This window comes from Ranitomeya imitator, chromosome 3 (assembly GCF_032444005.1).
Source record: "Ranitomeya imitator isolate aRanImi1 chromosome 3, aRanImi1.pri, whole genome shotgun sequence".
Lineage (NCBI taxonomy): Eukaryota > Metazoa > Chordata > Amphibia > Anura > Dendrobatidae > Ranitomeya > Ranitomeya imitator.
This window is the reverse complement of record NC_091284.1, coordinates 99,747,839-99,775,584: the sequence shown is the minus strand read 5'-3', so window position 1 is coordinate 99,775,584 and position 27,746 is coordinate 99,747,839. Positions and strand designations below refer to the sequence as shown.

Genomic DNA, 27,746 nt, shown 5'->3' with positions numbered 1-27,746 from the left:
CATCACTTGTTGTCACGAGTGTATCACATTCCCCTGGAAGACCTGGAGATAGACGATCACGTCGGATAATGAATCACAGATCTTTTTAGAGTTGGTGTGATTTGTGTCCAATATTAAATGGATTTAATCCCTTCAGCACCAAAAGAGATTAACGACCCTTTCTATGCTGTTCAGAAACATGCAGCTCCAATTCAGCTGCTTCTGATCTGGTCATTACCTCTTCCCAAACAAACTGGTCAGACATTCTTTTCCCTGCTTGTGAAAGATTTGTCTTCCTGTGCTGTGTGCTACAGGTAAGGCTACGTTCACATTTGCGGTGTTGGGCGCAGCGTCGGCGACGCATACCGACGCATGTGTCATGCGCCCCTATCTTTAACATGGGGGGCACATGGACATGCGTTGTATTGTGTTTTGCGACGCATGCGTCATATTGATGCACAGAGAGGGTGCAGAAAACGCTACTTGCAGCGTTTTTCCTGCGCCGAAATTCCTGCTCTGTACGATCCTATGACAACGCATGCATCGCAAAACGCTGTGTTGTGTATTTGCGTTGTTGGTTGCGTTGCGTCGCCGAAGCCAGCAACGCAAATGTGAACGTAGCCTAAGTGGTTGAAGTAGAGTTGTTGTAGAAGTGTTCTGTGGTTTGCTGTAGTGCATGAGCGTTTATCTCCTGGTCCCTGTTTCCATTTAGTTTATTCCTCCCTGTCGCTATTGTTGGTTAATGCTTTTGTATGATGATACAGGTTTTCTGTTATCCCTGTTTTGTCTTTGTGTCTGGTATACCTTACATTTCTGTCCCATGCCTCATGAGGTGGGGAAGGGGACAAATCAGGGTTTAACAGGAACATAGACTCAGGCCTATCTACCTTCAAGAATACTCCCGGGACAGTGATAGTTGAGGTCCCACTTCCAAGGATAGTTTGAGTCCCCCTTTTCCTTACTAAAGTGCGTGACACTTGTTAACAGTCATGGAACTTTCGATCATGTCCATTAAAAATAGTTTGAATCATTGAACCTTCTTTTGTTAACAACAACTCAAGATGCAAATTATCAAGTAGAGGATACGCAATATCCCGGCAGCGCTGAACGGCTCATTCCCTTTTCATTCTGTATAAGCAGAATTATTTCAAAGTAAATATTTAGAGGAAATTAACAGCGAGACACCACCCAGATGGAGATATCAGCGTCCTTATAGCTCTAAAAACATCCTGTTATGTGTACATAACAATAGGAATGCTGTGGTATCAGCAAAAAGTGATTAGTGGAAGCCATGAAGGAAATGGGGAGCAATGTCTTATTAGAGGAAAAGTGGATTTCTGTTCAAAGTCTGCTGCTATTCCCCATTTCAAAAACAGATCAGATATTCTTCATTTTTACTTAAATGGAGAATAAATTACTAACCAAATATATTACGCTACAGTGAATATCATGGAACGTAGAGTGTATCTTCAATATTAAAAGGAAACCATCAGAAAATTATGTTTAAATCAGGTTTTTGTGTCACTTTTTGTTTTCCTATATCACAATCTTTATTAAATAAAAAAAAATAGCAATCTTGACATTTTTTAACACTGGCCACTGGGGCTTTTTTATTTTCCTACGGTTTTATTGTATCTTTAATACTATAAGAAATAATATTTTTAAAGGGATAAAAGATAAAGAAAAAAAAGGGTTGAAAAATTTTAAGGGTAAAAAGGGGGAAAGGAAGGTATACTTTAATAGGGAATATGGGAAATTGGGAAAAGGAAGACCTACCGTATACTTCCATTCCTTTCAGGTAGCCTTATCAGCAGAGGCAGGATTACTATGACAGTTAACACCAATATATACAGTTGTTATCACAGCTGACCATGCTCCCCCATACCTAACAATGACCTTTTGCACAGGCTCTTGAGATACTTCAATAAAAAAAGTTAGGGGAGGAGTCTGACCATTGCAGCCATGTACAGGTGTTGTTTCCTGAAACAAGTTAGACTCTAAAGCCGCCAACAGCCCCCCAGTGGCCAGTGTGGAAAGTGCAAGAACTATTTTTATTTTTTAATACAGATTGTGAAATGGGGGCCAAATTTAAAAAAATAATTTAAACACGAGAATTTGATGTAATCAATAGTTCATTTTCTGATGATCATTTCCCTTTAAATAGGGCTGGTCAGGGAGCTATGGTTTATTTGCTTACAGACCTGTCACCAGATCAATCTTGGCCAGGGATTGTGCTTATTTTAGAATAAACTGTCCACTTTTGACCTGGTGACAGATCCTCTTTAAAGACGCCCTCTCAGCAGAGCACTATGCTTTGGCCATAATGCTTAGTTTTTTCTGCATATCTTGGCAGTGGAAACATCCAGCCAAGAGAAAGCAAATATTCTCAACACATTACACTCATGAGAAAGACACAAATCACACACATTATAGCGATGGACGTCTTTATAGAGAATCAGTCCTGGGGGAACAGTCTCCCTGCAGATTTCTAGAGCTGGTCGAGGGATTTAGTCGGCTGAACACTAGTTAATCTGACGGCCAACTCTCCCCATTGCCCCATACACAAGAAAGTTTGGCTCTATTTATTTCTATGGTGGGGTCTTCTGGGAAGACAAAAGGATTGGGCATTTAAATTCAACATGCCCAATCTTTCATTCCCCAAACATCACTTGTGAGCGAAAAGTCAGAAAACCTTATACACATTAGATAGACCACCAGTCCCACAGATCCAGCCTCAATAGTTTACACATTAGTATTTCTTTGGACTGTGGATATAGTCGACAGATCGTATCAATCAGCGTCACCATATAACACGCATCTGTCCTATGTAGGTCTCTGATCAATATTAATGGCATACCAGCGACATAGAGGTTAATAGGACAGTCTTTCCTGCAGCATCATAAAGGTGGGTCAACAAAAACGTATATCTTGGAAACTTTTCAGATATCTGCAAAAAACACAGTGTTTACTTTGGCCTTGGGCTCATGCCGACGTCCATGGAAATGGGTGCGATCACGGACCTGTAATGCACAGACTGGCCGCAGCTCTACAGACCGGAGCATGGCAGCTGCATATATTTCTATGAGGCTAGAATAAAGAGAAAAAAATGCAATCGCACAGCCGCTATACGCTAGACCCTTACTGCTCCAGGGGCAGAAAAATGCACTATTAAAGCCTTTTGTCAGAAAACAAACTAAACAAAAAAAACGCTAAAAAGATTATACCTTGGTGCTGCTAAAGAAAAACAGATCCAACATGATACATAAGAAGAGACTGAAAGCGCACTCACCGGTATATGAACAATCAAAGCGGTTTATTCACATGAGATCATGTGGTGCAAGGAGGGTATGTGAATACAAAAGAGGATGAGAGGTTCCTCTTTTGTATTCACATACCCTCCTTGCACCGCATGATCTCATGTGAATAAACCGCTTTGATTGTTCATATACCGGTGAGTGCGCTTTCAGTCTCTTCTTATGTATCATTTCTATGAGGCTGTCACACACCGGTTGTGAGCGCCGAGGCCAGTCTGTGCATTGCGATCTGTGCTCGGACGGCTGCATGAGCCCTTTGTCAAAATACACACCATGTTTGCCCAATTAATGTCTGGGCAATTCAGTCAGAGCATGGACTGTCCTCGGATCTCCAGACTAGAGCGGTACAGCGTCATAGAAATACATGAAGCAGTCCTCCTCCGATGGGGAGACTCGAGAGCAGTCCAGACGTTAGCGGTCCGTGATCAGACCAAGACCCACGGATGTCTGTATGTGCCCTAAGGCTGCCTTATACAGGCCAAAGGTGGCTGATAAATGACCACCAAGCAGCCACATGACAGCAGATTTGTTAATATCCTTAGACAGGCCGAGCGCACGTCCATTCTCACAGGACGATCGATCAGTGCACATAAAATAGGATTGTTCTCGCCAGCATATCATGTTTATACAAGACAGTGTGCTGCCGAGGACGATGGCTTTACTGTTCGTCAGGTGATAATCTGGAAACAAGCATTCCTAAGGCTACGTTCACATTAGCGTTGTGTGCCGCTGCGTCGGCGACGCAACGCACGCCAAAACGCACGCAAAAACGCTGCATTTTGCGACGCATGCGCCGTTTTTTGCCGAAATTTGGACGCAAGAAAAATGCAACTTGTTGCGTATTCTTGGTCCGACGCTTGCGGCAAAAAAGACGCATGCGTCGCACAATGCAACAAACAAAAACGCATGCGTCCCCCATGTTAAATATAGAGGCGCATGACGCATGCGTCGCCGCTGCGTCGCCCGACGCAAACTAGCATAACGCTAGTGTGAATGTAGCCTAAGAACACCCGTTCGTGATAATCGGCCAATAAGTCTGCCTTTAATCATGCAATTTACCCTAATAAATAACGCAGCACAGTTCTAAGCTGAGCCCTAGTGTATAGAATCAAATCCGATCCATGATGTGCACATATAGGGACTGATCCATTCCCATAAATAAGTACTGAAGGAAAAGCTACTGCTTGTAGCACCTCAGACCCGGCCTTGTAGTATAACACGGCTGCCATGTCTGTGTGGGTATACGACGCTCTGTTAGCATCTGTCCCACTACCTTTTCTGTATCAGATATCAGACTAAATCAATGGCAGACACTCCGGGAGAAGGAGGAATGGCGAGCTGGTGGTGGCGGGGGATCCTTTGTCACTAAGCACCGTAAGCGAAAAAGACAAATAATGCAAGTTAAGCATACAGTAAAATAGTGCCGGAGACAGAAGTGCTGCTGAGGTAACATAAGCAAATGTAGAAATTAATTATAGCCCAACTAAAGAAAAGGCTTTGTGAATTTCCCAGTATTAATGCACATGCAGGCTTAGAAAGCCATGACTAAGCTTATGGGTGACGGAAAAAAAGCAAACCTGAATGCCACTGCCTCCATCACCAAAGTATATAAGATCGGCCACTTACAGATCACCCGTCACCACAGAAGGTTACAATGGGGTGTCCAGCCTTCAGGAATCTCTGGGTCACATTGGAAGAAGAACACTTGGGTCATACAATGAGTTTTGGTCGTGATTTCACCAAAGGTCCCTCCCTTGGAAACTGCCCGGATTATGCAGAACTGGCGTTATCAGTGCAGTACCTCTTTGTGCATGCCAGGTGACCCAGCGAGTAACCATCACACCACACCTGATACCAAGTGGATGGCGGCCCTTGGAAACTAAACAATTTCCAGCCATCACTCATAGGTACTCATAATAATCAACTAAGAACACTTACCTGCCTTCTAAATAACACTAAGCTCCTACATCTCCTCCCTACCCGTGCCCTCCGTTCTAAGGACTTAAAACTAAAATCCTCAATAATCCAAACCTCCCATATTCGTCTCCAAAACTTCTCACATGCTGCGCCAATTGTTTGGAATGAACTACCCAGGACAATTCGATTAATCCCCAATACTCACAGTACCTAAAAATGCACTTATTTAGACTGGTGTATCACCTTACCCCACTTATCTAACTATCCCCATTTTTTGCCCCTCCATGCACTTTAATAGCCCTCTGTGTCTATACTGTACACACAGGAGCGACGCTGGAAAACAATGAAGGCAGCGGAAAGTGAGTATAAGGCGGGGGGGGGGGAGGCAGTGGAAATAAAATTTAAAGCACCACTCCAGCAGTGCAATTAAAAACACATGCTGGAGTGGTGCTTTACGCAAGTTGATGATTTTGTGTTTGGCCGCATTCATAGTCATCCTGGGACACCGGACATCAGGGGCCGCAGGCCGGACATCCCTGATCTGGGAAAGCACTTGTCACTTTACTCCTATACATGCTTTTCCTTCTCTTTACTGCTGCTGATGGCTATATGAGCCTTTTGCCTTTGTGGGGCCAATTATTGGTCTTACCACAATTTTAGCCTTTATTTCACCTAAACATATTATGTATTTTTTTTTCTTTTTTACTGTGAGGCCATGTTCACACCATCCTTTTTTTCATGCGGAATCGCTGCGATTTTCCCGCTGCGGGTCCGCAGCTGTTTTCCATGCAGGGTACATTACAATGTACCCTATGGAAAACAGGAACTGCTGTGCCCACATTGCGGAAAATCGCGAAAAAAGCCGCACTGAATAGCCGCGGTAAAAAAGAAGTACCATGTCACTTCTTTTTGTGGAACTGCAGCGGTTCTGCACCCATAGACCTCCATTGTGAGGTCAAACCCGCAGTAAAACCCGCAGATGAAAAAAATATCTGCGGGTTTTCTGTTTGTGGTGCAGAACCGCTGCAGTGTGGCTGCCCCCCGTGCCCCAATCCCACCCCCCCATGCTCCGACGCCCCCCCCCCCCGTGCCCTCATCTCCCCCCCTTATACTTACCCGGCCTCCCGGTGTCCGTCCGGCCGTCTTCTCCCTGGGCGCCGCCATCTTCCAAAATGGCGGGCGCTTGCGCAGTGCGCCCGCCGAATCGGCCGGCAGATTAGTTCCAAAGTGCATTTTGATCACTGAGATGTAACCTATCTCAGTGATCAAAATAAAAAAAAAATAGTAAATGACCCCCCCCCCCCTTTGTCACCCCCATAGGTAGGGACAATAAAAAAATTAAGAATTTTTTTTTTTTCCCACTAAGGTTAGAATAGGGGTAGGGCTAGGGGTAGGGTTAGGGGTAGGGTTAGGGGTAGGGTTAGGGGTAGGGCTAGGGGTAGGGCTAGGGGTAGGGCTAGGGGTAGGGCTAGGGGTAGGGCTAGGGGTAGGGCTAGGGGTAGGGCTAGGGGTAGGGCTAGGGGTAGGGCTAGGGGTAGGGCTAGGGGTAGGGCTAGGGGTAGGGCTAGGGGTAGGGCTAGGGGTAGGGCTAGGGGTAGGGCTAGGGGTAGGGCTAGGGGTAGGGCTAGGGGTAGGGCTAGGGGTAGGGCTAGGGTTAGGGGTAGGGTTAGGGGTAGGGTTAGGGGTAGGGTTAGGGTATTTTCAGCCATTTTAACCCTAAAAAAAACTTCCTAGAAAACACACTCTGCATAGAAAACTGCATCAAAAAACGCATCAAAAAACGCATCAAAAAACGCATCAAAAAACGGACCTGCGTTTTCTGCCAAGAGCTGCGGTTTTTAGTCCTGAAAAAAAAGGAGGGAAATCAGGAACGTGTAAACATAGCCTTAGCAGCATTGAACTGTGTTTACAATCATTTTCTTACCACTTACCTGTTGATTATATTTTTTATCCTTGTTGCTGTCTATTTGTGTCCTCACCTTTGATCCATTACTATAAATATTTTATTGACAAAAACTGTATTTCGCCTATTTTTCATCTAAGTAATAGAAATACTGTATATACTTTTTAGGCTATGTGCCCACGTTCAGGATTTTTCTGCTGGAAAAATGCTTAAAAAACCGCTTACATTAAGCATCTCATCATTTTAATGTATTCTGCAATTTTTGTGCCCATGCTGCATTTTTTATCCACAAAAAAAAGCCATCGCGGAAAAAAATGCAGCATGTTCATTAATTTTGCGGATTTATGGCGGTTTTGCCGCTATAGTATTGCATTGGGAAGCTCCGGAAAAAAAAAAAAATGCGAGAAAAACGTGAGCGGATTTCATGCATAGGGAGTCCGGTTTTGCTCAGGAAAATTCTGCAGACATTCTGCAACGTGGGCACATAGCCTTATACTTAAATAGGTCGCCATCATTATTTCTTTTAGTTATTCACGCATTTCATTTTTCTCCTGTAGGATAAATCTCAGAGCAGTAGCATATTGAGGCAGATGTGTCCAGGGCTGTGGAGTCGGAGCCCATTTTGGTGGAGTCGGAGTCAGGGAAATTGAGGAGTCAGGTTTGGCTTACCGACTCCACAGCCCTGTATGTTTCACTTACTGGGCTGCCTGCCGTAGTTTTGATAATATCCCTGTTCTCTCTGTTGCAGATCTAGCAGTTCTCTGAATGCTGAGCCCTGTATAACCCTGCTCACACTACTGATTGGCAGCTTTCTGTGTACACTGCGCATAGGCAGAAAGGTGATAATCTGTGGTGGGCGTGTGGCTGACAGTAGATGTATACTGCTGCTCATTTTATGAAAACCACAGCAAGCAGCCCAGCAAGTGACACATTGCTGGAATCTGGGTCTCTGCCCCTACATTAAGCCACTGTCAGATTAGGTGACAAAAATCTGGTGACAGATTCAATTTAAAACCAATTATTAAATCTGACAGCAAGAAACAATTCGTGAACAGATCGTTCATGAGATTGCAGTAATAAATTAGCGGCAGTGTAAAGCATGGAAGAAAGGCGCACAGCAGCTATGACACCATGAGTCTCTGATGAGCCATGTGGCGGGTTTTAGGCTGTACGAGTATCAGATGAGAATAGGCCATATACGCAGACTTCTCCGGCGGATGCACCAGGGCCCCATACTGCGGCCATGCTCAGCTATAACTGCAGCGATGCCCTTGAGCTGGAATAACACTCAGGCCGCTTTTATTTCTCCATTATCAGTTCTCTACAATGCAAAGCTTCTTGTGGTGTTTTTAGCAATCATGACAATAACGTTCATTTCCCCGGGGTCAGACGATGACAACACAATGCAGGCTGACCTGGCAGAAGAATGCAGAACAACCTTCATCCATATTACCGCCATTGTGTGCGTCATCTTTCAGCATTCCGGGCTCCGGCTGCTGCTATGTGACAGCAGCCAAGTTCATAGGACTGCAGTAATTAGAGAACGTGTAAAATGCCCCGAACAGACAATTCCTCCATAAATCCAGGTTCCTGCAATCTCAGGGTCATCAATGAAGGACATTATGTACAGAAACCCACAAAACACAATGTACAAAACCACGGCCGGAAAAGATTTCTTGAATATATGCAAGTGTGCGAGTGATAAATATATTTAGTACTGTACATATAAGCTTATAAGCCCCGTTCCCCGTGTGACGCAGATGCTGCTATGAAATCGGCATCGAATTCTACAACAATCAGTATCCCATAAATGTGAATGAGGAGGACCGATCATAGAAGAATAAGAGCTGGGGGTCTGATCGCCACCATTACAGAGAACAAGGGGCCACAGGCCTTTATAAAAATGAAGGAAGTGGCCCTAAACCAGGGCTGTGGAGTCAGAGTCCATTATGGTGGAGTCAGAGTCGGTGTCATGGAAATTGAGTAGGTTTGGCTTACAGACTCCACAGCAATGGCTAGGCTGTGGAGTCGTGGAGTTGGAGCTTATTTTGATGGGAGTCGGAGTCATGAAAACTGAGGCGTCGGAGTCAGAGTCGCAGGTTTGACTTACACTCCACAGCCCTGCTCTAAACAGCTGTCACATTCAGGGGAGACCGGCCTAAACCAAGTATAATGGATAGGTGGCAAATGTTAGCTCCTTATGGGGTCAAACAGATGGGGTCGCCATCTCCCCCGCTGCACAACTGCAATAAGGACTTACATGGAGAGATGGTTGGGCATGCCGCTGCTGCTCCATTCAAAGTCTATGGGACAACATGGTCCTAGAGATTGATGGCGCCCCCCAAGGGACCGCCTTGTCCCATTCCCATCAGTCACACAAGTTTTGAATGGAGTGGCACCACGCATGCCCGACCACTAAAACTTCTCCCTGTCAGACGGGGATGGAGTTGTGTGAATCTAAAGCCAATCCTTTAACAGATGACCATAAATTACCAATAGTGATAAGCGAACATGTTCGGATAAGGTGTTATCTGAGCATGCTCGGGTGCTGAGTGTCTTCGGCATGCTCTGCCACTATGTTAGAGTTCCCGCAGCTGCATGCCTCACGGCTGTTCGACAGCTGCAACACATGCAGGGATTGCATCAATATCATAGCAATATATGTAAGGTCCGGCCTGCAGCAAGAAGCTCCAGCAACCACGTCCTATAGAAATGCACACTGCATGTTTGGGGCAAACGTTCACAGCAGGTTGGATTGCCGACAGCACCAGAATAAATGAGATCTCAGCAAACCTGATCTACAAGTTGCTACAAACGTGCGAGGGGGGAACTGATCCGTGGTGCGGAGTTTAGGTCTGCGGTGTCAGTTTTCTCTTCGGATCTCACCATTTGTAATGCAAAGTGAGAATTCTGAACCAAATCTACAGATCTGAAGAAAAGCTGTGGAAATATCTGCAGCACCACATGTGACACACGTGAAAGTAGCCTTAAAGGGGTTTTATAGGGCATCTGTCACCAGGTTTTTGATACTCTGCAAAGAGCAAGATGTAGGGGCAGAGACCATGATTCCAGCGATGTGTCACTTATTGGGCTGCTTGTTCAGATTTCATACCATTCGATGCCTGTTTTCTCTGATTGGCAGCTTTACATTGTGCATAGGCAGAAAGCTGCCAATCAGTAGTGGCGGTGGGGTTATGCAGAGCTCATAAATATGGAAGACTACATGGCAACAGGTTTACTAGTCCTCCAATTTATTATTATTATTATTATTATTATTATTCATTTTTATAGCGCCATTTATTCCATGGCGCTTTACATGTGAATGGGGCAAATATAATGATAATCTCCTGCTGATAAACCAGGGCTTTTGTCAAAACTACAGCAAGCAGCCCAGTAAGTGACACATCACTGAGTCTGTGTGTCTACATCATGCTGCTCTCAGATTAGGCGAGCTGCCTGCCTTCCAAAAGCTGCCTGCAAAAAAGCAGAAACAAACACAGCAAGTCGTTTTTTGACATTGCAGTGCATGTGTTATTTTCAGGATTTTAAGTTGCTTTTTTTGGGTGGAATTGCAGCGCCCCAGAATCCTAGTCATTGCAGTAATGTTATTCTTCCACCAGGGGGAGTGATGTTACGTCTGAAGGCAATGAAGGAGATCTTCTGTCCAGGTATCACAACCACAAAACACACTACACTTCAGTCCGCCAGGGGGAGCCATGCTTCTATCTATTAGGCCACTCCTCACACTTAGGTAATACTGGTGGGTTGGCTAGGAAGATAGACAGAAGCTGACTGGAGGGAGTAGGAGATAGTCAGTGAGTCCCTACCAAGTTTGGCAGAGGCTGGTTGGAGTGGGTTCCAGCCAGCTCCAGACTGCGGCCTGTGGAAGGCGAGGGTTCACGGAGCTGTGCCTGCATCCCATGCGGCAGCATCCCAAGAACGACATTGAAAGGAATTGTGTTGCAGTGAGTGAGAAACGAAGTCATAGCACAAGGAGAGGAACATCAGCGGGAGACCAGCTAGAAGCAGGCTGCCTTCTTCTGAAGCGCAGTACCGGTAGCCAGAACACCGAGGGAGTAAGGATCTCTATGCCGTTACTTCAGAGACTGGCAGGACAGTTGATTCCACGTTGACTGCCCGACCATATACCCAGGAGGCAGGGTGGCAACTTGTGAGGGCCGGGGCGTCTCTAGGGTCCCTATAAAAAGCCTCAGGCCACCAATCATACGGGTTTGTCCTATCCGTCAGGGGGACAGAGGAAGACTTAACATCTACAATGGTTGTGAGGACCTTACCAAGTTGATCAGCAGGGAGGTACTACAACACTCAGGCGCTAGAGGAAGGCTATTGAATTCCACCTGGATAAGGGGACTCTGGATTTGCCTTCAGACCGGCCGGACTCTGCCTGCCCTGTGATCTGTGCTCTGGACTGTGGACGCTGAAGCCTTCAGTAAAGGTAAAGAGACTGCAACCTTGTGTCCTCGCTATTCACTGCGCCTTACATCATCCACCATCTACACTCTGGGAAGCCCTGGGGACATACTTCACCTATGGGAAGGTATACCATCTAGCTGCCATAACATCACCCCAGCAGACCCCTAAGCAGCGTCGGTCACCCTGACCAAATACCATAGGAGGCATCACGAACACTATCCCTTTAAAAGACCTTTCCCCCCCCCAATTTACAGCAGACGTTCCCCTAGGGCCACAGACCGGGTCAGCCACCATCCCCACTGAGTACAGAAAAAGGGCCCAGATCCGATTAACCCCTAGCCCTTGGGGGCGCTCCAGAATCCACCTGAAAAATAGAAGTTGACCCTGATTCATCAAGACCGGCGGTTTTTCACATTGGTCTTGATGAGTGCATGAAGAGGAGTGTGAGACAACTTACTCATTAAAGGGACACTGTCACCTGAATTTGGAGGGAACAATCTTCAGCCATGGAGGCGGGGTTTTTGATTCACCCTTTCCTTACCCGCTGGCTGCATGCTGGCTGCAATATTGGATTGAAGTTCATTCTCTGTTCTCCCTAGTACACGCCTGGGCAAGGCAAGATTGCCTTGTGCAGGCGTGTACTACGGAGGACAGAGAATGAACTTCAATCCAATATTGCAGCCAGCATGCAGCCAGCGAGTAAGGAAAGGGTGAATCAAACACCCGAAAACCCCGCCTCTATGGCTGAAGATTGTTCCCTCCAAATTCAGGTGACAGTGTCCCTTTAAGGGTGCATGTAGCTTCAAGAAGTGAGGTGCCAAGTGCCGTGCACCTCGCCACATACCTTCCTCCAACCATGGACTGGAGTAACGTGTATGCCACCGATTGTCAATTATATGAGTTGGGGTCATCACGCCCCCATCCTATTTCCAAATACTTTGTCAGAGCTGGATAAAAATGATGTGAAAACGCCAAAAAATGTGCAACATTTTTGTGCAGCTTCGCCAAAAATTGGAGACTTTTTAAAGCTTTTTACACCAGTTTCCTGGAGTAAAAGCTTTGATGAATTGTGGCTGTTGAATGCACATATACCCTATTAAGAAAAAAAGATTTAGCGCTATACCTGTCCACAGGTTTTGTGGAACATTTTAACTCCGTCCCATTCACTTCAATAGAGCTGTGCTGCAATATCAGACGTGACCTGTGGACAGGGGAGGCGCCGCTTATGGAAGAAAGCGGATCTGTTCTCCTAGTCCAGTAGCGCTGCTACATTTCTGCACCGCAGGCGGTTTGCGAGTGTTTCATTACGTTCTGAGCGTATTATGGCGGCAGTATTTCTCCCATTGCTTCACTTTACAGTTTTACACTCAGGAGGATGTAAAAATTACACATTAAAGATAACTTATTTCTGCTCCGGCACACAAAATGCGCAATGCACCGATAACAAGTGCGTTATTTATTAAGGAGCGATACGTGACATGTCATACGTCTGAGTGGTACGAGGCATGATGGGACGACAATAACGAGGCGGCACATTGCAGCAGGAGCGCTATGATTGATCACCGGGCCGGTAATGACTGCAGACCGCCGGCTCATAACTCTGCCACAGCCATGTATAATTACATTACTTAATACAATGCCTCTCAATTACAAAGCTCACTGCAATTATGTGTCAGAAGCACTTGTGCAGCGCTGTCAGTGATAACATCCTGCTGGCACACAGTGTCCGCTACTACCCCTGCTTGTGCGCCATCAATTGGCAAAAATACCAACATGTCATCAGCGGGTGCAAGGCCACAGAAAACATCACCGACATTATTATCTCTGACTTTAATGACAGCAAGAAGACGGAACGTTAGAAAAAGGGAAGTGATAATCCTACAGGTCACACGATGCTTCCATGCTGCACCTCTACACTGGATTTACGGCTGTGGATTCCGTTCACATGGAGGCGCTTTCATGTGAAAAAGTCCCAACACGTTCATGCTCTGCGATCCATAGCAATCACTGGTCACGGATATTGGCAGCACATTTACAGCTGGACGTAGCGCGTGTTTGCCCCTAGATTAGCTCCATTGAGTGAAGACAATCTGCAGGAAGAAAAAACATGGTGTGAAAATACCCAAAGGGTAAATTCAGGCGATGCTGTGGGGTGCAGTTTAAGCCAGAAAATGCGGGCTTAAATCAAGTTTTTCTATTAAAGGGACCACTTGTTCATTTCTATATTTCCGCCCTTCTTTGGCTCTATGAAGCCAGCACTGTCAATCAAAGAAAAGGCGGGGGGGGGGGGGGAAGGAGATCAAAGGAAAGCAAGTGGGTAGGAAGGTGCACTAATATGATTGGCCCCGCCATGATGTTATAAAGAGAGCCTCTACTTGGATTGATCAGTCATTCTGTGCTGACAAACTCCCTTTAAAAGGCAGTTGTCCTTTACATGAACAACCCCTTCTTAAAGCACCACTCCAGCACTTATTTATTTCAGTGCTAGAGTGGTGCTACTAATCTAAGTTCCCTGACCCTAGTATTATACTGCAAGTCTAGGAAGTGTAAATCCATCAACACCTTTACAACTTCTATCTGTTGCTACATTAATGAGAAATTAGAATTTATGTGCAAATGAGGCATTAAGTGCTCTGGATGTGATGGAGCACTTAACAAGCTGCTGCCTCCCGAGGTGGATTCCCTGCCCAGCACTAGCCTGACAGTGATCTATCACAGGCTAAAGAGGCCAATGCTGGGTGAGGAGTCAACACAGAAAAGCAGACACTTATTCCATGCTCCGTCATATCCAGAGCACTTAAAAGGCAAATTTGCATACTAATGAAAATGTTAATCACTTTGGGAATGCAGCAACAGATAGGAGATATAAAAGAGTGAATGGATTTACATTTCAAAGACCTGCATGTCCATATATGCTTTTTTGGGAATGGATGGGGGGGGGGCTGATCTTACTGACAAATTACTTTTAAAATGCCATTTAATTGGCAGACCTACTATTTTGGCAGTGGTAGGAGATGACCCATCTTAAAGGGACCCTGTCCTGGTACCAGTACCGCTATAAGACTTCTCTGCCCTTTCCTTGTACCCATAGAGTTGTCTGAAATGTCGGACCAGCAGCATGACCGGTTATGGCGGAGATTAATGGAAGCGTTTGGAATAGCAGGTTCTCTTTTATAAATTTCTCCAGTTAGAAATCTCAGCTCCCCTGCCGCCTCCCGACTGTTCCACACGTAAGCTCTTAAATAGAGATTGTGATTATTTATTGACTTCTCCAGAGTGCGCAATAAAACTTCACAACATGCGGCTGTCTGAAATCTCTCTCGTGCTCACCGAAAGGTATGTTCTTTGTTTCACACTGCGGAGAAAACGCCGCTTGCGAGAATGAATTCACGGAGTATTCTGTATACCGGCCCGATATCTCAGATAGGATCAATAGATACAGACTCATTATACGGGGAGCCTGGATAGGAATATCGGTGGTCGGCTAAGAAGCAAGGTAGAGATGTGCGCGCTGTATGGCCTTGTAGCCTCAGTCGCCCTCCGTGAATACATACAGTCATGGCCGGAAGTGTTGGCACCCTTGAAATTGTTCCAGAAAATTAATAGTTTCTCCCAGGAAATTATTACAATGATCATTAGCTACAGTGCCACGGGTTGTAAACTTCTTGATTCTGTTGTGCACCGAGGACACAGGAACATAAAGATCTCTGGAGATGGAGCTGTAACCTTGAGATTGTTGATACTGTTCAACAATTTTGGTTCTCCAGTCCTCAGACAGTTCTCTTCTCCTCTTTCTGTTCTCCATGCTTAGTGTGGCACACACAGACACACCATGCAAACGCTGACTCAACTTCTCCCCTTTTTATCTGGTTTCAGGTGTGATTTTCATATTGCCCACACCTGTTACTTGCCACAGTTGAGTTTGAACGAGCATCACATGCTTGCAACAAAGTGGTTTCCCAAAAATTTTGGAAAGGTGCCAACCATTTTGGAGTTTCCTCTGAAATAAGGTTCAATTTTCCTTTGTCTCCTACACAAGCGAGTCTAGCAATTCATGTACTCAATCCGCTCAAAGCCACGCTGGTTATATGGGGAGTGTGGACCTCTATGAAAAGAAGCACAGAAAGTCCATTCCATGCAGTGGGGTAAGGTTGCAGGCAAATACTGCGGGTGAGATTTCTTACGAGGTGCAGCTTTTCCACATATTTCTCATTTTGTATTGCTAAGTAATCTTAAACCCCAACGACAGGTGGCGCTATAGAGTTCAAGACCTCTTCCTCTCTGAAGAAGCAATTTGCATACTAAATTTCCCAGAGGAGTGTTGAATGGTGAACAAGCCTCCTTACCTTGACATGCCGAAGCCAGTATGTCACTCTCCACAAGGAGAAATGTCACCCCTTATACTCAGTCCAGAGGCCCTCACTTAGCCAAATCAGTTCTCATACTTCGCACTGATGAGGGGTAATACCCCAAAACACTGTCTGCAAATTGAGATTCTGATTTGGCTTTCGTCCCAAGTCATATTGCACGACTCGTTAAAGGGCCGATAGTGACTTGTAGGATCGCTGCGTCCAACAGGTGGCGCTATAGAGTTGAAGTCCTCTTCCTCTCTGAAGAGGCAATTTGCATATTACCCCCCTTTCCCCAGCACTTTGACAGCTCTCTGCACAAATGAGATGGACAGCAGGCTGGCAATCAGAGTGAAGAGGAGTGCTTAGAGCCGCTCCGTGCTCGCGCCATGACTGAAACCCGGGAGGAATACGTTCATTTTCTCCCAAGAGCCACACTTTCAGTAAGAGGCTGGGCGTCTTTTTAAAACCATTTACTTGCAGTTTAACCCTATATCTGCAAGCAAATTGAGTTTTCCAAGAAGATATGTTCCCCACTAACATCCCTGTCAGCTCTCTCCAGCTCAATGATGTTTATACATCAATATAAACACAAAATATAAGTTACAATGGACAAAATTAGAATAACGAACTGATACGAGGGGAGAGGACCGTGCCCTGGTGGGCTTACGGTCTATAGCGTAATAAATAGGTAAGGAGACTGGGGAGTATATGTAAATATAACGATAGCAATGTAGACTCTAAACAAAGACTGACAAACCATAAGGGTCTCCATCCACCCATACATTTTAGACTAGAAGGCGTTGTCCACTACTAGGACAACCACTTCTTAGGGTACCGTCACACAGTGCAATTTTCATCGCTACGACGGTACGATCCGTGACGCTCCAGCGTCGTAACAATATCGCTCCAGCGTCGTAGACTGCTGTCACACTTTGCAATCTACGACGCTGGAGCGATAGTTTCATGACGTATGTGCGATGTAGAAGCCGTTGGTTACTATGCACACATCGTATACGATATATGTTACACCATGCAATCATGCCGCCACAGCGGGACACTAGACGACGAAAGAAAGTTTCAAACGATCTGCTACGACGTACGATTCTCAGCGGGGTCCCTGATCGCAGGAGCGTGTCAGACACTGCGAGATCGTAACTATATCGCTCGAACGTCACGAATCGTGCCGTCGTAGCGATCAAAATTGCACTGTGTGACGGTACCTTAATCTAAATGTTTGGCCCCCAATAAAAGAAAAAGCCTATACTCGCCTCCTGTGCCGATGCAGTTTTAGTAGTGTCGGCCCTCGCGGTCCTGGAGCTCTTGTGCGTTGATGTGACACGTGACTCCCGGCGCCCAATCAGCAATGGTGTCACTGTCTCCGCTTTTGGACAAAAGCCAGCACAGGAGCAGAGTATAGGTTTTTTTTATTCTATTGGACCCAAATATTTAGATTAAGGAGGGCTTGTCTTAGTAGTGGACAACCCATTTAAGTCACCTGAACCCATTGATATGAATGGGTACAGCAGCCGACGATGTAATGTGTATGGTGGCACCAGACAACTAATGGTTGAGAGAAAGGTCAATCCAATTTCGGACTGTTGATCTCATTGTTCTCACTGAGATAAGATGTCGGCCGCCGTGTCAGCCGGTGGCTATCTCATACAGGACACCGGAGCGTTCGGCTGAGCGAGCGCTCCGGTGTATGGGAGAGCTGGACGAGATGGCTTTCAATACAATGATCGGCCAAAGCATTGCTCAGCCAACAGCCATCTAAGGTGAATGACTGGCCTTACGAGTGTAGTAGCAGAAAGAAGCTAACTCCAGAACTGTCACTAAAGGAGGAACACCCCCCGCGAGCAGGAAGTGAGGAGACTGCAGAGCTCAGAGCTGCTCAGGAGACAACTTCAGGATCCCCTTAATAAAGGAACAACCCTCCAAATTGTTCACAAACAGAAAACGTTCCAAGTTGGAATTTCTTTTAGGATTAAAAACCTTATGCGAGAAATAAAAAAAAAATATTTAGTAGAAATAAGTGTTTCACTATATCTATCTATATCTATATATATCTATATACATACATATATACATACATACATACATACATATATACATACATACATACACACACTATATAATTGTCTAAGGGTCACTTCTGTCTGTCTTTCTATCACGGATATTCATTGGTCGCGGCCTCTGTCTGTCATGGAAATCCAAGTTGCTGATTGGTCGCGGCAAAACAGCCACGACCAATCAGCGACGGGCAGAGTCCGGAAGAAAATGGCCGCTCCTTACTCCCCGCAGTCAGTGCCCGACGCCCGCATACTCCCCTCCGGTCACCGCTCACACAGGGTTAATGCCAGCGGTAACGGACCGCGTTATGCCGCGGGTAACGTTACCGCTGCTATTAACCCTGCGTGTCCCCAACTTTTTACTATTGATGCTGCCTATACTGCATCAATAGTAAAAAAAATGTAATGTTAAAAATAATAAAACAAAAAACCTGCTATACTCACCCTCCGTTGTCCGCCGAGCCGCTCGCGCCGGCCGCCGTCTTACATTCCCGGCGATGCATTGCGGAATTACCCAGAAGACTTAGCGGTCTCGCGAGACCGCTAAGTCATCTGGGTAATTTTGCAATGCATCCTGGGAACGGAAGATGGCGGCAGCCGTGCGCGTATCGCCGGAGCTTCGCTGGATCCCAGGAGTGAGTATATAACTTTTTTATTTTAATTATTATTTTTTTTTTAAACAGGGATATGGTGCCCACACTCACATATACTGCGTGGCCAGTGCTATATACTGCGTGGCCAGTGCTATATACTGCGTGGCCAGTATTAACGCATCGGGTATTCTACAATATGTATGTATATAGCAGCCACATAGTATATAGCACAGGCCACGTCGTATTTGTCTGCTATACACTACATGGCTCCTATATACTACGTGGCCTGTGCTATATACTATGTGGCTGCTATATACAATGCCTACAAGTAGTATTCAACCCCCTGCAGATTTAGCAGGTTTAATAAGATGCAAATAAGTTAGAGCCTTCAAACTTCAAACAAGAGCAGGATTTATTAACAGATGCATAAATCTTACAAACCAAAAAGTTTTGTTGCTCAGTTAAATTTTTATAAATTTTAAACATAAAAGTGTGGGTCAATTATTATTCAACCCCTAGGTTTAATATTTTGTGGAATAACCTTTGTTTGCAATTACAGCTAATAATCGTCTTTTATAAGACCTGATCAGGCCGGCACAGGTCTCTGGAGTTATCTTGGCCCACTCCTCCATGCAGATCTTCTCCAAGTTATCGAGGTTCTTTGGGTGTCTCATGTGGACTTTAATCTTGAGCTCCTTCCACAAGTTTTCAGTTGGGTTAAGGTCAGGAGACTGACTAGGCCACTGCAACACCTTGATTTTTTGCCTCTTGAACCAGGCCTTGGTTTTCTTGGCTGTGTGCTTTGGGTCGTTGTCTTGTTGGAAGATGAAATGACGACCCATCTTAAGATCCTTGATGGAGGAGCGGAGGTTCTTGGCCAAAATCTCCAGGTAGGCCGTGCTATCCATCTTCCCATGGATGCGGACCAGATGGCCAGGCCCCTTGGCTGAGAAACAGCCCCACAGCATGATGCTGCCACCACCATGCTTGACTGTAGGGATGGTATTCTTGGGGTCGTATGCAGTGCCATCCAGTCTCCAAGAACCTTGAACCAGTCAGTCTCAGAGTCCTCCAAGTGATCATGAGCAAACTGTAGACAAGCCTTGACATGACGCTTTGAAAGTAAAGGTACCTTACGGGCTCGTCTGGAACGGAGACCATTGCGGTGGAGTACGTTACTTATGGTATTGACTGAAACCAATGTCCCCACTGCCATGAGATCTTCCCGGAGCTCCTTCCTTGTTGTCCTTGGGTTAGCCTTGACTCTTCGGACAAGCCTGGCCTCGGCACGGGAGGAAACTTTCAAAGGCTGTCCAGGCCGTGGAAGGCTAACAGTAGTTCCATAAGCCTTCCACTTCCGGATGATGCTCCCAACAGTGGAGACAGGTAGGCCCAACTCCTTGGAAAGGGTTTTGTACCCCTTGCCAGCCTTGTGACCCTCCACGATCTTGTCTCTGAGGGCCTTGGAATGCTCCTTTGTCTTTCCCATGTTGACCATGTATGAGTGCTGTTCACAAGTTTGGGGAGGGTCTTAAATAGTCAGAAAAGGCTGGAAAAAGAGATAATTAATCCAAACCTGTGAAGCTCATTGTTCTTTGTGCCTGAACTACTTCTTAATACTTTAGGGGAACCAAACAGAATTCTGGTGGGTTGAGGGGTTGAATAATAAATGACCCTGTGAAAAGACTTTTCACAATTTAAAAAACAAACAAACAAAGAAATAACATTCTTTTTTGCTGCAGTGCATTTCAGACTTCCAGGCTGATCTACAGTCCAAATGTCACAATGCCAAGTTAATTCCAAATGTGTAAACCTGCTAAATCTGCAGGGGGTTGAGTACTACTTGTAGGCACTGTACATACACAAATACATATTCTAGAATACCCGATGCGTTAGAATTGGGCCACCATCTAGTTTCTTAACCCCTTACCGGCATCGGACGTACTATACCGTCTGATGCCGGCTCCCCTGCTTTGATGCAGGGCTCCGCGGTGAGCCCGCACCAAAGCCGGGACATGTCAGCTGTTTTGAACAGCTGACATGTGCCCGTAATAGGCGCGGGCAGAATCGCGATCTGCCCGCACCTATTAACTAGTTAAATGCCGCTGTCAAACGCAGACAGCGGCATTTAACTACCGCTTCCGGCCGGGCGGCCGGAAATGACGTCATCGCCGACCCCCGTCACATGATCGGGGGTCGGCGATGCTTGTGAATGGTAACTATAGAGGTCCTTGAGACCTCTATGGTTACTGATTGCCCGTCGCTGTGAGCGCCACCCTGTGGACGGCGCTCACAGCACACGTGCAATTCTGCTACATAGCAGCGATCAGCAGATCGCTGCTATGTAGCAGAGCCGATCGTGCTATGCCTGCTTCTAGCCTCTCATGGAGGCTATTGAAGCATGGCAAAAGTAAAAAAAAAAAAGTTTAAAAAAATGTGAAAAAAATAAAAAAAACATAAAAGTTTAAATCACCCCCCTTTCGCCCCAATCAAAATAAATCAATAAAAAAAATATCAAATCTACGCATATTTGGTATCGCCGCGCTCAGAATCGCCCGATCTATCAATTAAAAAAAAGTATTAACCTGATCGCTAAACAGCGTAGCGGGAAAAAAATTCGAAACGCCAGAATTACGTTTTTTTGGTCGCCGCGACATTGCATTAAAATGCAATAACGGGCGATCAAAAGAACGTATCTGCACCGAAATGCTATCATTAAAAACGTCATCTCGGCACGCAAAAAATAAGCCCTCAACCGACCCCAGATCACGAAAAATGGAGACGCTACGAGTATCGGAAAATGGCGCAATTTTTTTTTTTTTTTTTTTTAGCAAAGTTTGGAATTTTTTTTCACCACTTAGATAAAAAATAACCTAGTCATGTTTGGTGTCTATGAACTCGTAATGACCTGGAGAATCATAATGGCAGGTCAGTTTTAGCATTTAGTGAACCTAGCAAAAAAGCCAAACAAAAAACAAGTGTGGGATTGCACTTTTTTTGCAATTTCACCGCACTTGGAATTTGTTTCCCGTTTTCTAGTACACGACATGCTAAAACCAATGATGTCGTTCAAAAGTACAACTCGTCCCGCAAAAAATAAGCCCTCACATGGCCAAATTGACGGAAAAATAAAAAAGTTATGGCTCTGGGAAGGAAAGGAGCGAAAAACGAACACGGAAAAACGAAAAATCCCCTGGTCATGAAGGGGTTAATATACAGTACTCAGCCTATTCTTGTATAATGCTGATTGTAACTTAAAAAAAAAAAAAGTGGTTGTACCACAGGTTTTGGGTGGCACGTACTATGAAAAATAGAAAGTGTGAAATTACTGTCTACAGGCAGCAAATTAACGGACATGTCACGGACACACTGAAAAATGAGGGGTCAGGCAGCAGTGTGGTAACAAAACTGAAAAGCTTGTGTGTCTCACAGCTTGTGATGGGACGCTGATTTACCTCCTCCCAGAAGGACACAGAAAACGATGGAAATGACCGGGTTTGGTGCAGAGAGTGGAGTCGCCTCTGTTATAATTAGATCTGTGCTACAACGGGGGAAAACAATAGTCGCTCGTGTTTATGAAGATGAACTAAAATGGAGAGCTCATTAGCAAAGTAGCAACAGGGAAAGACGAAGCCGCACAATCCCACAGAGAACACAGCGAGGACGAAGGAGCGATTCTGTATGAGCAAACGCTGGAAACTCGCTCAGTGGCTGAGAAACTAGGCAGCTGGCAAGTAAGAAAAGAGCCTCAAGATGGAGACTGGGCGGCAAAAAAGTGGGGTATTGTACATGCAAAAAGTGAGCTCAGATTTCCTGCAGTCCCAGGCAGAATCTGACCGGAAATCCGCTTCATTCAATCACTCTGATTTTGGAGCAGATTACTGCCTGGAATACAGACAGTCCTTGTACTTCAAGGCCACGTTCACATGTTCAGTATTTGGTCAGTATTTTACCTCAGTATTTGTAAACCAAAATCAGGAGAGGAACAGTGAGAGGGAAAGTATAATAGAAACATATGCACCACTTCTGTATTTATCACCCACTCCTGGTTGTGACTTACAGATACTGAGGTAAAATACTGAGCGTGTGAACGTGGCCCAACCCTCAGCGAACATGTACTGATGTGTGACCATGATCTACATAACATGTCACCAGAAGGGCGAGTAAACCAAGACCAGCCAGGGATCCGTGCCACGATGGGGCAACACTGGGAGGGGGCTAGACTAGTATTTTTTTCAATTATAACTTTAGACAATTATTTCACATCGGCAGGTACCGTAATCCGAAGCAAACTCCACAACACAAGAATGTGATTTGGGATTTCCACTACCCCACTGATGTCACCTACTACAATGGAGCTCGACTATAACCTTCGGACATGTGTGGCAGGTTTTGGAATAAGACAGTCATGATTTACTAATCCACAACAGCACTTTAAATGGAAATGGTGTCCCATCAGGCTACTGCTATGTCTCTCCCCCATGCTTCACACTGCAGCTCTGCTTCTCACTGCTTTCTCTCTATAAGGACCACCAGGCAAAATTAGACAGGTCCACTTTACAAAAAGCAGCAATTTTGCCCCGATAATAGCGTTTCCCATTTACCACTGGGTTTATCACATAAGAAAGTGAAATAAGATGAAACATCAAAGCGGCAGAAATAACCGGAGCAGATGTGTGTGCGGCCAGAATATGGTTTATCATACAATGCAGGCTGATCGGGCTCACGGACATCACATCCACCTCGGATCGCTCCCCCGCTTATATATCTGTCAGCCCTGACAGCTGATTATTGAAGGAGAGACGAATGCTTCCCTTCATAATCGGATTTTCAGAAGTACAGAGGAGCGCGTCATGTTTATTCATCCCCTGGACTGCGGCAGGATCCAGCAACCATGTGCACAAAGCCATTGATTTCATTCTCCGCTCTACAAATAGGCTTTTGTCTAATTCCTCTTAATTATCCCTTAGCAATCGTTTTACTGTTTGTGAAAAAAAAAAAAAAAGGATTCAATGTTTTTCTTAAAACTTCAATACTACCTTAAAGGGGTTGTCTGACAGTAAAACATTAAAAATAATGAACGGAGACATATCCCATTCAAACGCTCCAGCACAGGTCACTCCAGAAGCCGTCTGCCTGTGCTCTTGTAGTCATCAGACCGCTGCAGACAGTATTAGGTATCTAACTGATGTGCAAAATCATAAAACAAGGTTTGGGACCAAGAATAAAAAAAAATAATTATATATAGATTTATAGTGTGATAACTACCCCGATCAGCTGACTGAAGGGACCATGGTGCACAGGAAGTAGAACAGTGCCACGCATGGTGTAGTGGACAAAAGCAGTATTGCAGCACCTCTACCACAGATCAGATCTAGCTGGCCCATTACAAGGATAGGTCATCAATATTAAAGTCCTAGAAAAACCCCAAAATATGCACCAATATGATATCAATGACCTATTTTTTCACACTTTCAAATTCACAGTCCAAGGAGGGGTCAAGATGTCTGGACCTGCCTCAGGTTTACCATAGGCCTATGGCCAGAAGAGCAGCGGCGGGGCCCAGACACTGAGGTCCATACTTGTGTAATACTGGTCTTTGTAATAATAGGTCATCACTGTTAACATGCCAGAAACCTCCTTCAGAATAGACCACATAGGAATCAATACCAGAAAGCTGACTTTAGTTTAGAAAGCAAAGGTAGGATAATAATTGCCAAGAAAACAATGAAGACAACAGAACGGCATATATTACCAAAAAATAAAAAAGTAGGTTCCCTGTGAGTGCGCCTTTTTTTACCAAATCACATATTAATGCTAATACCTCACAATAATGTAACTGGGTTGTAGAAGAAATTCTCCATAGCTCATATAGAAGAGAATGGAGAGAATGAAGCACATACACAGCCAATGCTGCAATCCTTTCCCCACCCGGGGTGCGGCAGCCTCCTCACCAGGCAGGGCGTCAACATGTTTTCATGACAGCCCTCATATCTGTGACAGTTTATGGGGCCATTCACACGTCCATGATTTTTCGAAGACCTCTCAAGCCCCTTGAAAATTGCAGAGACATGTCCAATTTTGATCTGAGGGTTGGATCAAAATCATCAATTCAAGTAAATGGGTCCGTGAAAAAAAAAAAAAATGGACTGAACTCTGATGACATCCAGGAGCAGTCCGTTTTTCACAGACTGTCAGAATAGAGAAGGTCCAGAAACTTTTTTTTTTTTATATACTTTTTTCCACCTACGAAACAAATGGATGACACTTGTAACACTCTGTGATCGAAGTTTGATCAAAATAATTCATATTTTTCTTCTACGTGGAAAAAAAGTTGGATGTATGAATGAGCCATCGGGCCTACCAGGGAGACCGAATTCCTCCCGGAGGTGGGACCTACACGTGCAATGCATTCATAGCAAGTCATGTGGGTAGGACAATATCTGATGAGACATTCATGGCATAAATGCTAGCATTTCTAAATGGTTTTTGAAGGGGTTGTCAGGGCTAAACACCATGCTGACGGGGGCTTGGAACCTCTGAAGATCTGCCATCCTCATGTGCGGTCAGCCCTCTGCCCAGGGATCCAAGGCAAACCGCTCAATGGTGTGCGGCAGCACCGGAAGTGATGATGCCACCGATCACAGGAGCAATGGCGCATCCATCGTTCAAACACCCAAATACATCACGCTGAAGGCACCTAATGCTGTAGCCAACGGCGGGCTGTATTGGTCCTGGGACCAGAGCATGGCGAGGTCACGCTCCTCGTGCTGGCGCACACTATGGAGCGGCCTGTGATGGATCCCCCGGGGGACAGCAGCTTAGTATGGCAGATTCTGTTCATTTTCACAGATCCGCAAAGTGATTTACAGTACAATGTAAATCAATAGAAAAAAAAATACTGTGCTAATGGTGCGGAAAATTCTGCATGAAAAACGCTGCGGATTAAAAGTAGCAGCATGTCACTTCTTTTGTGCAGAACTGCAGAGTTTCTGAACCCTTCCATAATAGAAATACGCAGGGATAAAAAAAACGCAAGAAATCCGCGCAAAATCTGCGTAGAAAAAAACCACGTCAAATCTGCACCTGCGTTTTCTGCCAGGAGATGCGGATTTTGTGCAGAAAATTCTGCACCCCAATCCGCAACGTGTGCACATAGCCTAAGAAAAGCTTTTCTGGTTCCATAAGTCAGGATCCGATGGGTCAGAGTTCGCCCTTCAATAATCAGGAATACTTACCGATAGCCCAGGACTAAACATCAGCAGACACCAAACCATCCCATAAGCATCACAGGTACAATAAGCGCAGGATGGACATTACCGTGAACACCGAATATACAGCAGCCAGAATCACAGCACACCACCATCCAGCCTGCCGTCCGGCCGGTCTATGGGATGGGCGGTGACGGTCATTACTTGTGGTCCGGATTCGGGGGACACGATGGGACCGGCTCGGGGGAGCAGGGGGAGCGCGGTGTATGGAGCTGTGGTGTCAGGGTGATGAATGGCGCCGTGCACTGCGGATGTGGGGTCCGGTGCACGGGCCGATCTGCCACCAGCTCTGCAGACCCCATTAATCATGACCTTGTCCCCTCCAGCAGAGCAGCAGTGGCTGCACGGGCAGCTCCTCCACATCATGGCGTCTATAGGGGCTCTCTGCAGTGCGGGCTCTCCTCTCACTACCGGCTGTCAGGAACTTACCCGGAGTCCTCGGCTGTGGCGCCCCGGACGGGATGATGCCCCGCTATACCGTGCAGGGCCGGGCTCTGGCCAGAATCACACACCGGAAGTGACGTCACCGGCTCATACACGTGTGTGGTGACAGGGAACTCCATGGCCGAAGAGGGCAGCCAGTGACAGGGCGGACACAATGCGATGCCGCCCGCGGCGGCACAGAACCACGGCCTAGTCTTGTTTCCAATAGTAACGAACCAGAGCGCAGCTTTCATCTTGTTTTGTGCTCTTGAGAAATGACAGCTTCGCTATGATTGGTTGCTGTTAATGAGATAATATCAAATCTGGAAGTTATCTATTCAGGACAAAAAAAAAATATGCCCAGCACAAAATAGTGATCCCTAAAGTTCTCATTAAAAAAAAAAAAACATTATTTCTGACTGCCTCAAAAATACCCTCTGTGCACATAACCAAAAACACAAAAATTCAGCAAAACAAATCAGCATTTACGCGTAGATCATGGAAATATTTTACACATAAAAAAAGGGAAAGTGCGTGAAAAACAATGAAAAAGGCAGTAAACAATGCAGATTGCTATTGCAGATTTGTTTTTGCAGAAACCTATGGAACGCATGAAGAAATAATGCAGCATTTCTGCCCATGTGAGCACGTCACATCTACTATATAATTGTCTAGAGGGTCACTTCCGTCTTTCTGTCTGTCACGGATATTCATTGGTCGTGGCCTCTGTCTGTCATGGAATCCAAGTCGCTTGCCCAATATACTACGTGGCTGGGCAATATACTACGTGGTTGGGCAATATACTACGTGGCTGTGCAATATACTACGTGGTTGGGCAATATACTACGTGGCTGGGCAATATACTACATGACTGGGCAATATACTACGTGGCTGGGCAATATACTACGTGGCTGGGCAATATACTGTGTAGCTGGGCAATATACTACGTGGCTGGGCAATATACTACGTGACTGGGCAATATACTACGTGGCTGGGCAATATACTGTGTAGCTGGGCAATATACTACGTGGCTGGGCAATATACTACGTGACTGGGCAATATACTACGTGGCTGGGCAATATACTACGTGGCTGGGCAATATACTACGTGACTGGGCAATATACTATGTAGCTGGGCAATATACTATGTGGCTGGGCAATATACTACGTGGTTGGGCAATATACTACGTGGCTGGGCAATATACTATGTAGCTGGGCAATATACTACGTGGCTGGGCAATATACTACATGACTGGGCAATATACTACGTGGACATGCATATTCTAGAATACCCGATGGGAGGTGGAGCCGCATATTCATCACTGTAATGTGCGGCACCACGTGATCGCTCATACAGGACAAGCAGCGACGCTGAGAGGATGTAAGCGCCGAGGGAGCTGAGTAAGTATTTTAATGCCAGCGGGGGGGGGGGGCGCACAGGGGGTGGGAGGGGGCAGATTACCGGCAACTTTATTTTAAAAACAAAAATAAA

At 45.6% G+C, this 27,746-nt stretch overlaps 1 long non-coding RNA gene across 2 annotated transcripts in view; it reads right to left on the bottom strand.

Annotated features, from left to right (window-relative positions):
• The window catches only part of LOC138672820 (uncharacterized), an 87,037-nt gene extending 60,672 nt beyond the window's left edge, over nucleotides 1-26,365 (bottom strand). For both annotated transcript variants that reach the window (XR_011319778.1, XR_011319777.1), the window contains exon 1: nucleotides 26,262-26,365. This is a non-coding gene — a long non-coding RNA (uncharacterized lncRNA). The remainder of the gene's footprint in view (nucleotides 1-26,261) is intronic.
• Nucleotides 26,366-27,746: the final 1,381 nt, after the last annotated feature.